Below are 14787 nucleotides of genomic sequence, written 5' to 3'. Positions count from 1 at the left end.
CAGGGAGAGATGGTTCTCCTTACCAGCCTCAGCTCTGTGGCTGCTGTGTTGGGAGAGAGAGCCCCCTTTCCTTCCCAGCCCCATCTCGGGGGCTGCTGTGGCAGGGGAGAGAGGGAGACACCCACCATCCTTCTCAGCCCAGCTTGGTGGCTGCCACGATGGGGGAGACCCCCCCTCCTTCCCAGCTCCAGCTCGGGGGCTGCCACAGTGGGGGAGAGAGGGCACCTCCATCGCATTAGAAAGGTAAGACTACTGATATTAAAATCTGAGTTGTGTGCTTTTATTTGTAGAACAAAAAACATTAATTATTATAATGTTTTTTCCTATATAGCGCTTTTATCCAAAGCGCTTTACAATGGTTAGCTAATAGTACAAACAAAATTTTGAAAGATCATTAAGTAGTCTTCTGAGACCTGCAGTGGTCCTCAAGGAAAAAAAAAGTTTGAGAACCACTGCTCCCCAACGTGGTGCCTGTGGGCACCATGGCGCCCTCCGGGGCATTTATGTGCGCCTGCCTAGTGCCCAGCAGGGGAGAGAAGCCACGGTCCTGCGCCTGCCAGGGACAGAGAACTCAGGCTGCGGGCGCAGTGTTCTCTGTTCCCGGCAGGTGCGGGGCCTGCCTAGTGCCCAGCAGGGGAGAGAAGCCACGGCCCTGCGCCTGCCAGGGACAGAGAACTCAGGCTGCGGGCGCAGTGTTCTCTGTTCCCGGCAGGTGCGGGACCTGCCTAGTGCCCCGCAGGGGAGAGAAGCCACGGCCCTGTGCCTGCCAGGGACAGAGAGCTCCGGGGCTGCAGGCTGAGGGCGCTGATGTTCTCGGTCCCCAGCAGGCGCGGGACCCGCCTAGTGCCCAGCAGTAGAGAGAATCCAGGCCCCCGCGCCTGCTGGGGACAGAGTACTCCGGGGCTGCGGGCACCAGTGTTCTCTGTCCTCGCAGCTTCTCTCTTCTCTCTGGATTCATATATTATGTAATATTAAATATGTTTTTTTGTATTATTTAATGTACAAATACAAAATAAGCCTTGAAAAATTGTTGGCGCCCGCCACACTCTTCTGAAAACATGAATGTGCTACTGGTCACAAAAAGGTTGGGGACCACTGCTCTAGAGGCTATGGGCAACCAAGAATAAGTTAGAGCAGCTCCAAGGCTACTCTAATTTATGACAGGAGCTGGTCAGTATCCCAGACAATGCCAGGATATGGGAAGGCATAAAGGCAGCATGAAGCCATATTTTTCTGCCCCCTCTGTTATAGTGCCAAGCATAGCTTGGCTGGAACCAGAATTGGGCCCCTCTTATATTGGCAGTTAGTTCTGAAGATATAAGTCCACTTGATTTCTGAAACCAGCAGAAAGAAATAGCACCATATCTCTCTCATGATTCTATCATCCAGGGCAATTTCCTGCAGCTGTCTCCTTGTTCTATTCCACTGACAAAATAATTCTCTTTAAGAAAATAAAAATGGCCATACTGGGTCAGACGAATGGTCCATCTAGCCCAGTCTCTTGTCTTCTGACAGTGGCAAATGCCAGGTGCTTCAGAGGGAATGAACAGAACAGACAATCATCGAATGATCCATCCTGTCATTCACTTCCAGCTTCTGTCAATCAGAGGCTAATGAGACCCAGAGCATGTTGTTGCATCGCTGACCATCTTGGCTAACAGCCATTGATGGATCTATTCTCCATGAATTTATCTAATTCTTTTTTGAACCACATTAGTTTTGGCCAATCAGTTCTATAGGTTGACTTGTGGAAGAAGTACTTCCTTTTGTTTGGTTTAAACATGCTGCCTATTAATTTCATTGGGTAGCCCTGTAGTTTTTGTTATGTGAAGGGTAAATAGCACTTCTTTACTCACTTTCTCCACATAATTCATGATTTTATAGAACTCTATCATATCCCCCCTCAACTGTCTCTTTTCCAAGCTGAACAGTCCCACGCTTTTTAATCTCTCCCCATATGGAAGCTATTCCATATCCTTCATCATTTTTGTTGCCCTTCTCTGTACCTTTTCCAATTCTAATATACCTTTTTTGAGATGGGGCAAACAGAACTGCATGCAGTATTCAAGGTGTGGGAATACTATGGATTATATAGTGGCATTATGATAGTTATTGGCTTATTTTCTATGCCTTTCCTAACGATTCCTGAGACTCTGTTAGCAGAGCTGTAACTAGGCATTTTAGCGCCCTGGGCAAGCAAGCATATTTGCACCCCCTACCAGGTTTTTTAGATGATATGAGTTAGGATATTATAGAATAATGATAATGCATTTATTTTTGTGTATTGGTACAGTCCATAGACAATAAAAGCTACTGTATGCTTCCTTTAGGTGTCACACTAATTTTCACACAATCCCTTAACACCCCCATAGTATCCTTCTATATAAACTTTGAGTAAACTCATTGGTAAGCACTGAAAAAAAAATGAACTGAAAATAATCGTAACATAAATATGGATACTGCAATGACTTAATAGTATGAAACATTCAGAAAGACATAAATTGCATTTTTGTTTATTAAAGTTATACTGGTGGTTTTCCATCACCCCACAGTGAGACTGTGGCTAGAATAAACAGCCATCTCTCTCAATGACACATGGGAGAATAAAAGGGACTCAAGAGTACACAAAGAATGAATTTAACACGGAAGTGGATTCCCTAACAATTGAATTACAACCATACCATCTGCCTCTGTATAAGCAGAAGCCACCCTTTCTCTGGCCTTTATATGTGGGAGACGGCCATTTTGGGTTGTGGGGGCTGGGGGGAGTTGTAAGATTTCTGTTTTTTATCTTTTGCGTTGTGATTTTATTTTTCTAAGAAGAGTATTGATTATTGTTTACTTCCTGGTACAATATTATGGATGGTTTATACCTGATCATTTCTCCTGCTGAATCCTGCCAAGCAAATTGGGATTAAGGATTATAGCCAGTTGCAGATTAGCCCAGGGGCCCTGGCCAGTTGAGGTGCCCCATGCTCCAACCTGCTCTGCCTGCCTGGTGCTCCTGCTGGGGAGCAGGGTTGGGGCACAGGGGCTTGCCCTGCTCTCCTCGCCCGCCCAATGCTCCTGTCAGGGATCAGGGGAAGCACCTGCTCCCTGGCAGGCGTGCTGGGAGGGAGACTGCTGGTGGAAGGGGTGGGAAGGGGCCCCCACTTGCACAGACCCAGGCCCCCCCCAAACCCATAATCTGCCTCTGATTATAATAGCATGGCTTGTTTGTATAAGGCCAGTGTGGGAAGTATCATTCAGCTGGGGAAGCTATGTTGAAACAGCTGATAGGAGGTATGACATATCCTGCATCTTTGCAGGGGGTTAGACTAGATGACCCTTGCAGTCCCTTCTAACCCTGTGGTTCTATGACTTTTGACTTCTGGCCAGGCAAGGCCCCACACACCTAAGTATGTAGACAGAAGAAAGTATATGGCTGTGGTGATTGTGAAATCTGACTATGTATGCGTCAGTGTGAGACAGTGCCTTTGGTTTAGTGGCTAGATGGGCATATAACTGAGTTGATGACCCTGGTCTCGTAGAGAAGGGTGTCAGGAACAGACTAGTTGGGTCACAGCCCAGAATGCTACAAGCACAGGTCACAGTAGACATGCTTCTTCACTGGTTTGTATCTCACCAGCAGCCCCAATCCAGATCTGAACGCAGTGCAGATTTCCCTATTGGTCTCTTCACCTGTACAGTAAATGGTCTGTATTCTTATCTGTCTGGGCACAACTGAAAATTGTCCCTAGCCCAAGATTAGAAGCCTTTTTAAAAAAAAAAAAAAAAAAAAAAAAAAGCCAAAGTGTGTTCAGCATCCTGGGCCAGTCTGCTCTGACGGTGTCAATTCCCTGATGTTTGAGTGCACCTTGCCATGGGCGCCAACTTATATGGGCTCTTGGGGCTAAAGCCCCAGGAATATTCATAGTCAGGGGCTCTGCTCCACCAATATTTGGAGCTAGGTTTTTCCCCCTCCCCGGAGCTTCCCTGCCTGAATGTAACGACAGCGCACAGCGCGTCTCTCTCTCCCTTGCTGCTGCTGCCGCCGTAGCCTAAGAGGAATGCTAACTGCTGCTGAAGCACTCAGGAGGGGGAGGGGAGTGGAGGGGGCCTCCTCTCCCCTCCCCTCCCCCGCCCCTACCTGGAGGAGACACGAACGGGCCAGGAGACGGACATCACTCACCTTAGCAGCTGCTGGGGCTTCCGTGAGTGTTTGACCCTATGATTTTGTATTGTGTTTGACCCTATGATTCCCCCCCTGCCCCAGACCCAGCCCCCACTCCTACCCCCAGTGAGGCACAGCAGGCTGCACAGGGGAGGCAGGAAGCCACATGTGAAGGCAATGCCCCCTCCCCCAGCACCCACCAACCCACCCGCCACAGGAGGGATGGGAGAGGGAGGCTTCCTAGACCTGAGCAGCTGGGGCTTGGGTGAATTTTATGACACCCTGCTCCCCCGCTCCATAGCCAGCCACCACCCTGCCTACCCCACTTTTGCCCCATGCTGGGCAAGGGGCAGCCCCATCCCCCATCCACAGTGAAGTTATGGTGAGGGGCAGCAACATGGAAGGGCCACCTGTGCCCCCCCCCCAGTACCCATCATAGGGGAGGGGAGTGAGCTTTCTGGACCTGAGAGGGGCCCTAGGAGCATGTGCAGTGACTGTGGTGCAGAGTGAGTGTGCTGTGGGGGGCAGGGGGGGAGGAGGGGTCCCTCCCCTGGAGCTTGCTGCTGCCAGTGGTGGTGATGGGGAGTCCTCTCTGGCCCTAGCCCTGGGGCAGCCTGTCTGCACCCCAAGTTCCTCATCCTCAGCCCTGCCTCACCCCAAAGCCTGCACCCCCAGCACCAAGCATGCTCCTGTATTGTGAACCCCTCATCCCCAGCCCCACCCCAGAACCCTCACCTGAGGGGAAAAACATGCAACTTAAATTTGGTGGTCAGTTTGGAGTATCATTGTATTTAGCACAATATTTGATTATTTTACACCCTTCAAAGTATGTAACTGGTCGTATGCAGGCGTTTTCTCTGAATACTGTGTGCCTCAGTTTCCCCAATGCATTTCTTAAGGCTCTAGATGGTGGGATAAGGGGGTGTGATTGTTGTAAAGCCCTAGAGGGCCATTGTGATGCTGTCTGCACAGAGAATGGCCGACACCCTGTCTCCAGGCAACTGATGGCCTGGGCCGCTCTCCTGCAAGGTGCCAACTGAAGGTGTTGGAGAACAAAGAGATCAGGTGGCCTCCTAATGCCTAGAAAAGAGACAAAGTCCAGAGAGGAGGGAGAGTCAGTGCCCTGTGCAGACTTTTGGGAAGCGCATGCTGGGATGCTCTAGAACAGGGGTTGGCCGCAAGCTGATTTTTCATGGCATGTGGTGCAGGCTGAGCTGCTCAGCCCGCCGCCGCTCTGGGGTTCCCTCTGCTGGCCCCTTACTAGCCAGGGTCCCTGCAGCCCCACTCACCTTGCTTCCAGTTGGAGTTTCAGCACAGTGTATGGTCGTTTCCATATTCAAAAGAGTATTAATAACTGATATTCTTAGTTAAATATTTTTTTATTATAGTGATATTATGCAATAAAAAGAAACTTAAACGCTTATGGCTTCCAATCCATTTTTACACTATTTAATAAAATATATATATCATCTTACAGGGGGGGGGGAGGGAAAGAGGGAGATTACACCCATTCTGGGCCCCACCAAAAATTATACAAACCTGCCGCCTATGCACCTTGCTGGCAAGTTAATGGAGCATTATAACAATGGCTCAGAAGGAGGCTCCTTATTCTGTTCTTTTAATAATGATTGAATCAGGCTGGGACAGCAACAAGTAAGGGTAGGTCACAATAACAGGACAACACAGCTAAAGGAGGGAGCAGGGCATGTTTTACCCTTACTGAGTGTTGACTAAAAAGGCCTGTTTAACTTGTGCTGTGTTTACTTTCTTTAGCTACGTCTACACTGCTCTTTTGATGATCAGAGGTGTGGGGAAAAAAAACACATCCCTGACTGACAAAAGTTTTACCAACAAAAAGCGCAATGTGGACAGTGCTTTCTCCCGCTGACAAAGCTATTGCTGTTCCTTGGGGGTGGTTTTTATTTTGCCGGCAGGAGAGCTGTCTCCTGCTGGCAAAGAGCAGCTACACGGGAGACCCTATAGTGGCACAGCTGTAGCAGCACAGCTGTGTCTCTGTAAGGTACACAGTACTTAGTTTCTACTGTTGCTTCCCCAACTGTAAATCACAAGCAGCCCAGGATGTCTACTTCCTCATAAGCATGGAACCCCCCCACCCCCACACCTTATTTTTGCGAATAGGTTGAGCCACCTGCCCTATCGGGGTATCTGTTATCCCCTCTGCCCTGCCCTGTGGCAGGGCTTTGCCCTCTGTCAACATCTGGCAGCATCTCACCCCAGGGCTGAACTCCAGCTCCTACCCCCTGCCTCCAGTTTTGCTCCTCAGTCCCTCCCCTGCCCCTGCCTCCAGCTGTTTGATCCCTCCCCAGGCAGTCAGTTTCCACCTCCCTGCTAAGACACTGCCCATCCCCACCCCTGATTTGGCGCCTTTGTCCCCATTTAACCTTTTCAATCCCCAGCGAGGACAGCAGCTTCAGCAGATGTGAACAATGAGCATGCTCAGTAGGAGTCAAGCAGCACTCAGCACTTTGCCCACCTACTGCCCTGCCAGGGTCCTAGTGCTGGGAGCCTGCTTTGGCCAGGATCACCGGGCCAGCGATCCTGCGTGGGGGTGCTTAGCACCCTGGGCTCTAGCTGGATGCTGCTGGGCCCGATCCTGCAGGGGGGGGGAAGGAGGAAGGGGCTCATGCCACCCCATTTTTTTGCACCTTTGGTGTCTCTGCACCTTGGGCAACTGCTCTGCTTGCCCTGCCCTAGTTACGGCCCTGTCTGTTAGTTTTTTGTTTTTGTTTTTTTTGACTGCCACTGCACAGAGTGGATGTTTTCAGAGAACTAGCCATTATTTACTCCAAGATCTTTCTTGAGTGATAGAATCTAAATTAGCTGTTATCATTTTGTATGTATAGTTGGGATTATGTTTTCCAATGTGCATTGCTTTGCATTTATCATCACTGAATTTCATCTGCAGTGTTGTTCAGTTTAGTGAGATCCCTTTGTAACTCTTCACAGTCTGCTTTAGACTTAACTATATTGAGTTATTTTGTATCATCTGCATATTTTACCAACTCACTGTTCACCCCTTTTTCCAGATCATTATGATATCTTTATATCAGGAAAAGGTTTTATTAAATGGGGAAAAGGTGGATTTTTCCTTCCCCAGTCTGAACAGATGAGCCAGAATGAATGAGCAGCTTCTATAAAGCTGAAAGTCATAATAAAGGAAATAAAACTAATTGTTCTTAAGGGTTCCTGGGGAGCAAGGGAAGTGCTTTTTCACAGGGAGAGGAAACAAGACCCAGTGTAATGAGATAGCAACGAGGGCAACTTCAATGAAATTGACATAGAAAAGGGGGACACATGGGGCTCCCATCTAGGAGAGGGAAATGGGCAATGGAGATAGACCGAGAATAACCTCAGTCCTACAAGATGTAGAGGCTCTGATGTGCATCTTGCGTGCATTAACCCTACCAATATGGGGATCTGGTTCAAGTGAAGTGTTGCTATGAATTACTGTCCACCCGAAGTCTCCTGGGGGCTGGTATAAAAGCACATGATACGCTGAGTGAGTGTGCATTACATTCCCATGTGGCACACTGGTATAACCAAACATCTTGCTTTCTATATTATTTTTCTCCTTCTCTTACCCTCACACAGCAATGTGGGGATCTGGTAGTTTAAAACAAAATTAAATATATATTTATAGACAATTGTTTCCTTTAAAAATTAAACAATCATTTTATTTTAAAGAGACTCCATTGTAAAAATCATTAATACCTTAGGTAACCCTGTAAATGAAAATAATCTAATTTAATTTTTACTATTAATGATCAGTTTTAGCATTTCACTCATTTTGGAGCATAGTACACTGAAAATAGACTTGAAGTGCAGCCAGTTTCACTTTCCTGTTCTTATGCACTAGCACAAACCTGCAAACACAGGGTATTACAAGGGTTGTAAACACAGCAAAAAGTGTTTATACCTATATAAAATTTTTATTTATATTCATATTCTCAGTGCAATTAAAAAAATTCCCAGTGCCACTTCCTATTGGACCTGGGTTCTATAAATTCTTGGTTTTACAAAACTTGAAATTTACATCTCTCTCTCTACCTAAACATGTCCTTTTAAAGTATTAATTAGCCCAAGCCAATGTCGATTGCTTGTGGCTGGATAGTTCCCATTTCAGATGGGTGAAAATAAAGGCAAGTTTCTAAGATAGATTTGTCATGCTCTCTGGAGTTGCTCAGGACCGTGAGTGCCTACCTCAGGGTAGACTGTCAAAAACAGGGCAGACACCCCAAACTGGTGGCATGTTCTATAACTAAATTTCACCAATCCAGTAACTAATATGAACTCCGGGATCAGTAGTTTTACCATGGAGTCACAGACAGTCCCCTTAGGCTCTTCTATCTTGCCAGTCAAGCAAGCTGGACTCGGTGATAAATGGTCTCTTACACAAACACTCACAAAATATTCAGGTTGCTTCCATTCCCGAGAGACCAGTCACTTCCCTTAGATCACTTTGTATATTAGATCTCACCAGAGACAACGCCTGTAGCCAATTCTGTAATAAACTATCTAAAGGTTTTATTAACTAGGAAAATAAAAGTTATTTACAGTGCTTAATTTGAAATGGGTGCTGTGGCTCAAGCAATTAGGTGCTGGGGCTCAAACATTTTTTCACTTTCATAACTGACATGGCAAGCCCAGAAGTGCAGGGGCTGAGCTCTGGCAAGCCCTGGCACAAATTAAGCGCTGGTTATTTACGGGCTAACGCAAGCAAGCATATCATGCAAATGAATCGCAACAGACTTGTAGTGATCTGTCAATTCAACATGTCTTTCAGGGCAAACCCAGGGATAACTCTGAGGGATCTATTGCTTCAGTTTAGAGCCTCTGGCTGAGTGAGAATACAAACAGCAAAGAGAAGATCATTTTTCCTTGTGGGGCATTTTTATATCCTCTTCCCTCAAAAATCTAGCTGATAGGAACTGTTTCCAGGGAGGTCCCTTCATCATGGAGGGTGGGGAGGAGGAATGTACTTAAAAATCTTTTATCCTTGATCTTGCACGATAGTTCATTTGTAAGTGTATTTTTAAACTCCCTCTGACCTCATGTACACACCTTGGTTGCTTTTCAAAGAGTATCTGTGTAAGAAGCTTTCACACACTTTGCCTGCTGTTAATCCAAGTTCATATATCATTCAGAGTTCTGTGCCTCAGTACAGCTTCCCAGTATCTACATTTTGAGTCTGGCTTGCAAAAAACTGAGCCTGAAGACCTGCTTTGTAAATCAACATTGTTGTTCAGTAGAGGGCCCAGACAGCCTAGCAGACCCAGTGACTGCAACATGTGAGAGTTTCAGGCTGTTATAAAATTGCATCTCAAATATCTATGCATACGAATGCTGCCTTGATGTTATGGATACAGAAAGGTCCGTGAAGCAGAGCAGGGTCTGGTCTAAAATTAATTATGTCAGGTGCTGCCTAGAACTGTATCTCAGGGCTACTGGTGGCTCTCTGCATGTTGCTAAGGAAAAGGAATGGAGAGAGCTGTGGGTAAAAGGAGAAGGTAACACCAGAAATGTTTTTTTTTCCTGCTTCATTAGTTCTGTGCAGTATCTCCTCTCCTTCCCGTCTTGCCTTCCAGCTGGCCTTGACCTTTCTGCAACTCAGACCAACGCATTGGTTCCTACAATCTGGATAGCAGATCTCTAAACATGCTGAATCATCTCGATTACGGTATATTACAACAATGCTATTTGCCTAGGGATCCAGAAAGCAAAGCTGAGTTTCACAAGAAGAGTGGAAGTGGCTGCCGGGATGAGCGGCAAATGAAAAATAATGTTAATGAATTTTGTTTTTATATGGAAATAGAACTGTCTTAGCAGGGACAGACAGTCTACTGCCAGTCTCATGAACACAGGCAATCATGGGTGTTTCAAAGCTCTCTCAAATTTTTTAATACAATTTGCTCTTCTCTCCATGGGGGGGCGTATTCTCACTTTTTGGGGCACGGGGGTTCTGTAAATTTTTACTCCTGGGGGAATTCTGCACCAAAAAATTAAATTCTGTGCACAATATTTTAAAATTCTGCAAAATCCTGCATAGTTTATTTGTGAAAAATAACACAATATAATCAGGTTAGTGTCAATTATTCTGGTAATTTATTTCAAAATACCTGTCAGCAAGTATGTCTGTAACAATACAAACACAAAAAACATTTCTCCAGGAGTAGAGAGTTAAAGAAACCTCTACGACAACCCAGTTCCTGTTTCTCTGTAATGCTTTTTATTGGGCACCTCAGTCTGATCATACATGCCAGCTGGGCATATCTGGGGGGGAAACTCTGCCCCTCAGGTCTTTTAGTTGATTCTCATTTTTTCGCCCTGACTCTGTAGGGTTACCATATAGAGGACACTGCTGGGTAGAAGGGGAGTTGTAAGGGGTACAGTCGGGGGATGCTGGTGGGGTACGTGTACTGGGAGAGGGTATTTGGGGGTGCTTGAAGGGGCTGTATAGGGCCCCTCTGGCCCAGACACCTGCTACCCCTCCCCTGTAGAGCCCAGCCACAGGGTGCCCCCGGCCTAGGAACCCGCACTCCCTCCCTCCCCAAGCCCAGTTGCAGGGCCAGACACCTGCACCCCCTCACTCTCCGAGCCCAGGGAGCCAAAGTGGGAGAGAGCCTAATGCAGCTCAGACTGGGCTTGTATTGAGTTTCCTGTGGTGATTTCAGTGTTGGCCTGTCAGGGCTGACACTGTGCAGGGCCTCCATCCCTGCCAGGCTGGGCTGGGCCTTCCATTCACTACAAGGGCATGGCCCACACACTGCCTCCTTCCTTCAAGGCATGCCGGTAACTCTCACCCTCTCTGCAGCAGTGGCCTCTATTTTCAGTCTGGGAGCTGGGCTCTGCCAGATCCAGTGGCCCTTAGTTGGGGCCAGCAGCTCTGCAACACCAATTCTGCAGGAAAAAAATTAATTCTGTGCAGAATATTAATTCTGCACAAGTTCTGCATAGCACAGTGGTTCAGAATTCCCCCAGGAGTATGTAAATATAAATCTGTGCTTACCTGATATATCTTATGGGATGAGATATACGTACTGTAAGTGCACTGGAGAGCTAGGTGGTTTGTATAGAACTGGGATCCATTTAGTTATAATTCCCCACATTCTATCATGAAATGGGGATATTGTAGGAGTGCTATGAGGGCCTCCAATTTCCAGTTAAAGAAATTGCTGGAAAATAACATTATCTGGCATTGGGAAAACAGACATAAAGAGCAGTTTAAAACACTGTTCATTAATCTATCCATTTTAAAATACTGTGAGTTACCTGAGCCAGGTGCACTGTCAATAGGTGCATTTTCCAGAGAATGAGGTCAAGTCTTATGCAAGAAGGGCAAGCAATTGCATAGAAGGCAGAAAGAAACTATGGCAAGCTTGAAGAGGAGATATTACCAACTGTGTTTTAGTTTTGTTTATCTTCGGTTCAACAACCCTATACACCATTTATACAGTACAAAGTTCTACATGTAGAAATTAGTACTAGTTTGTTTTTAAAAACCTTCGTCTTCAGCACCAAATTACAATCTAATGCAGGGTTCGGCAACCTTTCAGCAGTGGTGTGCCGAGTCTTCATTTATTCACTCTAATTTAAGGTTTTGCGCGCCAGTAATACATTTTTAGAAGGTCTCTTTCTATAAGTCTATAATATATAACTAAACTATTGTTGCATGTAAAGTAAATAAGGTTTTTTAAATGTTTAAGAAGCTTCATTTAAAATTGAATTAAAATGCAGAGCCCTCCGGACCGGTGGCCAGGACCGGGCAGTGTGAGTGCCACTGAAAATCAGCTCGCGTGCCATAGGTTGCCTAACCCTGATCTAATGTATGATGTTGAAAGTGCAGAGATATTATTTCTGTGTAGAATATAAAAGGAGTAAATAATATAGATGTCTTGAACAGGGTGATAAACAGATCAATACCACATGAAAGTGTTATTGATGAGTACGGAATTCATGCGGTGAGGCATATTCCTATTAATTCATAATTAGGAGAATTTTAAACTGAAAAACAGAACTTTTAGCATAAACTGAGAGTAACTGTTTTAAAAGGATGGCCCAAAGAAAGCGCAGATTTAGACCCCAAACTGAGATCAGATCAGTTATTTAAGGAAGAAGTTAGTGAGGAGGACATTTTGCTAAGAGAAACAAGACTTACTGTTCCAGCAGCCCTGAGAAAATAAATGATCATTAACATATAGATCAGTCATCTAGGAATTGAAAATGTTAGCAAATGAGAAGAGGCATTTTATTCCATTTGGGAGGATATTCTTAAAAGACATACGACAATTTAGTGTTCTCTGTTTACATGAGGTAAACATGCGCATTACATGCCCATTAAGGTAGTAAAATGACAGCTCCCTGGTGAGGTATCTTTGGCTTGGAGCAGGGATTTTGAGAAGAGAAGTTTACCTTCAGGATAGCACAGCTGTACAGCTCTTAATGGCTTACATAGAAAAAAACCTGGGAGATTTCAAACAATCAATACAGACCCCAATCTTTTTTTTTAATGCACTTTCAGCATGTCTGCAGGGGAAATACAATAGAATGTAAGACTGAGAACTTGCTTGATTGTAGTGTGGACATTCTGCAGGATAGCTGCAGAGTCATTGACCGCAGCAAAACTCACAAGTCCCTTCCACTTCTAAAGCATCTTGGTGGGGGATGGGGTGTTATTCAACATCTTGGTGAATAACTTCATAACATATGTCACTGGTCTGTCTTTAGCCTTTTTGAAAAATATTGTTCTCTGGCCCCTAGTTACCTAGCTCAGTGTAATATTGCATGGACATGCAGGACAACCTAAAGGGAATGAAAAGACCATTATTATCCAGCTTGCCACCAGATGCTGCCCCTCAACCTCTGACACCATGTAAGTACTGCCAAGGCACAGCCTGAACTATGAACCCAAACTAGGAATGTAATTCCCAGCCCTCGCCCAAAAGCCCCCAAGACAACTGCAAACATGAATAGCAAATACTGCCCACCCAAAATTCCCCGTCTAGCCCCCCCATATATATATTTTTTAAAAAGGTATAATTGCCTCTCTGGAACATGAACAATAACTACTTGGTTTTTTCATGCTCCCCCAGCCATGGCATCTGCAGGGCCAGAACTTCAAGGACAGGGCCTTTATCAACAGCTAAGTGGCTGGCTAACCTGAGGGAGAAGAAACTGAGAACTCAGGATGAGATTTCAGAGACCTCATTGCAAAGTCTCACAGAAAAATAAAACTGAGAGCTGGAAGTTGTTTGCGGTCTGAGAGGGAAAAAGACAGGCAGCTATCCAGAGCATCAAAGTGGGCAGAGACAGCACCGCAGAGAAAGACAGGGACATGCAGAGGCATCTCCTGGAGAAACTACAGAAGCAGAATGCTCTGCTGGAGTGTATGCCACTAGCAGTCCCACAGACAATCCAGTGCCCTCAACCAGGACCCATCCATGTTCTGCAGCCCCTGAAATGATGATATAGGGTACTGCGAACACCAGCATATATTCCCTGCTGTACCCTCACAGCCATGCTCTCAGATGCCATTTCCTGCCTCAGCTCATCCAGGATCCCAGCTTTTTCCACCCATCAAATGCCCCTGACAACATTGAGCCCCAAGACTCAGGGCCAGAAGGCAAAAGAACAAGAGCAAGGTGTACACTCACCAGTGAACTGGAGCCATCTCCCCAAAATTGTTATATACTGCTCTCCACTTGCACCGTTTCATTTTAAAGCTGTTTCATTGTTTTATTATAAATTAGAAATACTGTACATTCATGAAGAAACTGCAATGCATGATACATAAAAAACCCTAATTTTTGCATAAGTCATGGGTTTTTAAAAGAGTAGAAAAGCAGAGACACAAAATGAGTGTCGTGCCATGCCATGTCTAGTGCCCATAATTGAAACTGCAATGCTCACAATCCATAAGCAGTTGGGGTCTGTTCCTTGCAATTCTTCACTGATTCTCTGAGCTACTTCTGGCCTTTGTCTACTTGCAGGCATCTATTGTGGAGCTGCACTCTTCAGTCCTCACCCTCCCTGGAATTTTGTCTTCCCAAGAAGCTTTTCCCAGATGCCTGGCAGCTGCCTGAAACCCCTTCATCTTTGCTATCCTCTCCCTTCAGTGCCAGTCCTAGGGTCTGAACTCCTAGCTACAGCTCAGTTCTCCCTAGTGGCCCTACAGTCCACCCAGTCTGGTTTTCAATCCTTAATTAGCTGTTTCCCCTTCAGGTACCATAGACTCACTGTTAACCCTTTATTTGCCAGTGCAGGGCATAACCCCCCCATAAACAGCCTCTTATATAGTAATAAATACTAAATGTCTTTACCTTAGCACTTTCTCAAATTTACTCCAAATATACTGTAGTTATTACAGGCTTTAATTTTAACTTTTAAATGACTACTGACAAAATGGGTTTACTTCCTATTTAGAAAAAAGAACAGGAGTACTTGTGGCACCTTAGAGACTAACAAATTTATTTCAGCATAAGCTTTGGGAAGGATAAATTTCCATGTTCAAACAGAGAAAATCTTTTGTTGGCTAGTTTGTAGATCTCCTACTTGAAGATGAATTTGTCTTTATTTACTGCCTGGTGTAAAATACAGTTTTGCAGAAGTAAACAGAT

At 45.5% G+C, this 14787-nt stretch overlaps 1 long non-coding RNA gene across 1 annotated transcript in view; it reads left to right on the top strand.

Moving 5' to 3' along the window:
* The window catches only part of LOC123368179, a 32505-nt gene extending 18064 nt beyond the window's left edge, over positions 1-14441 (top strand). Inside the window, exons 2-3 of the long non-coding RNA XR_006578711.1 lie at positions 12932-13043; positions 13264-14441. This is a non-coding gene — a long non-coding RNA (uncharacterized LOC123368179). The remainder of the gene's footprint in view (positions 1-12931; positions 13044-13263) is intronic.
* Positions 14442-14787: the final 346 nt, after the last annotated feature.

This window comes from Mauremys mutica, chromosome 4 (genome assembly GCF_020497125.1).
Source record: "Mauremys mutica isolate MM-2020 ecotype Southern chromosome 4, ASM2049712v1, whole genome shotgun sequence".
Classification (NCBI taxonomy): domain Eukaryota; kingdom Metazoa; phylum Chordata; order Testudines; family Geoemydidae; genus Mauremys; species Mauremys mutica.
The sequence above is the reverse complement of the archived record's forward strand: the minus strand, read 5'-3'. Positions and strand labels throughout refer to the sequence as shown.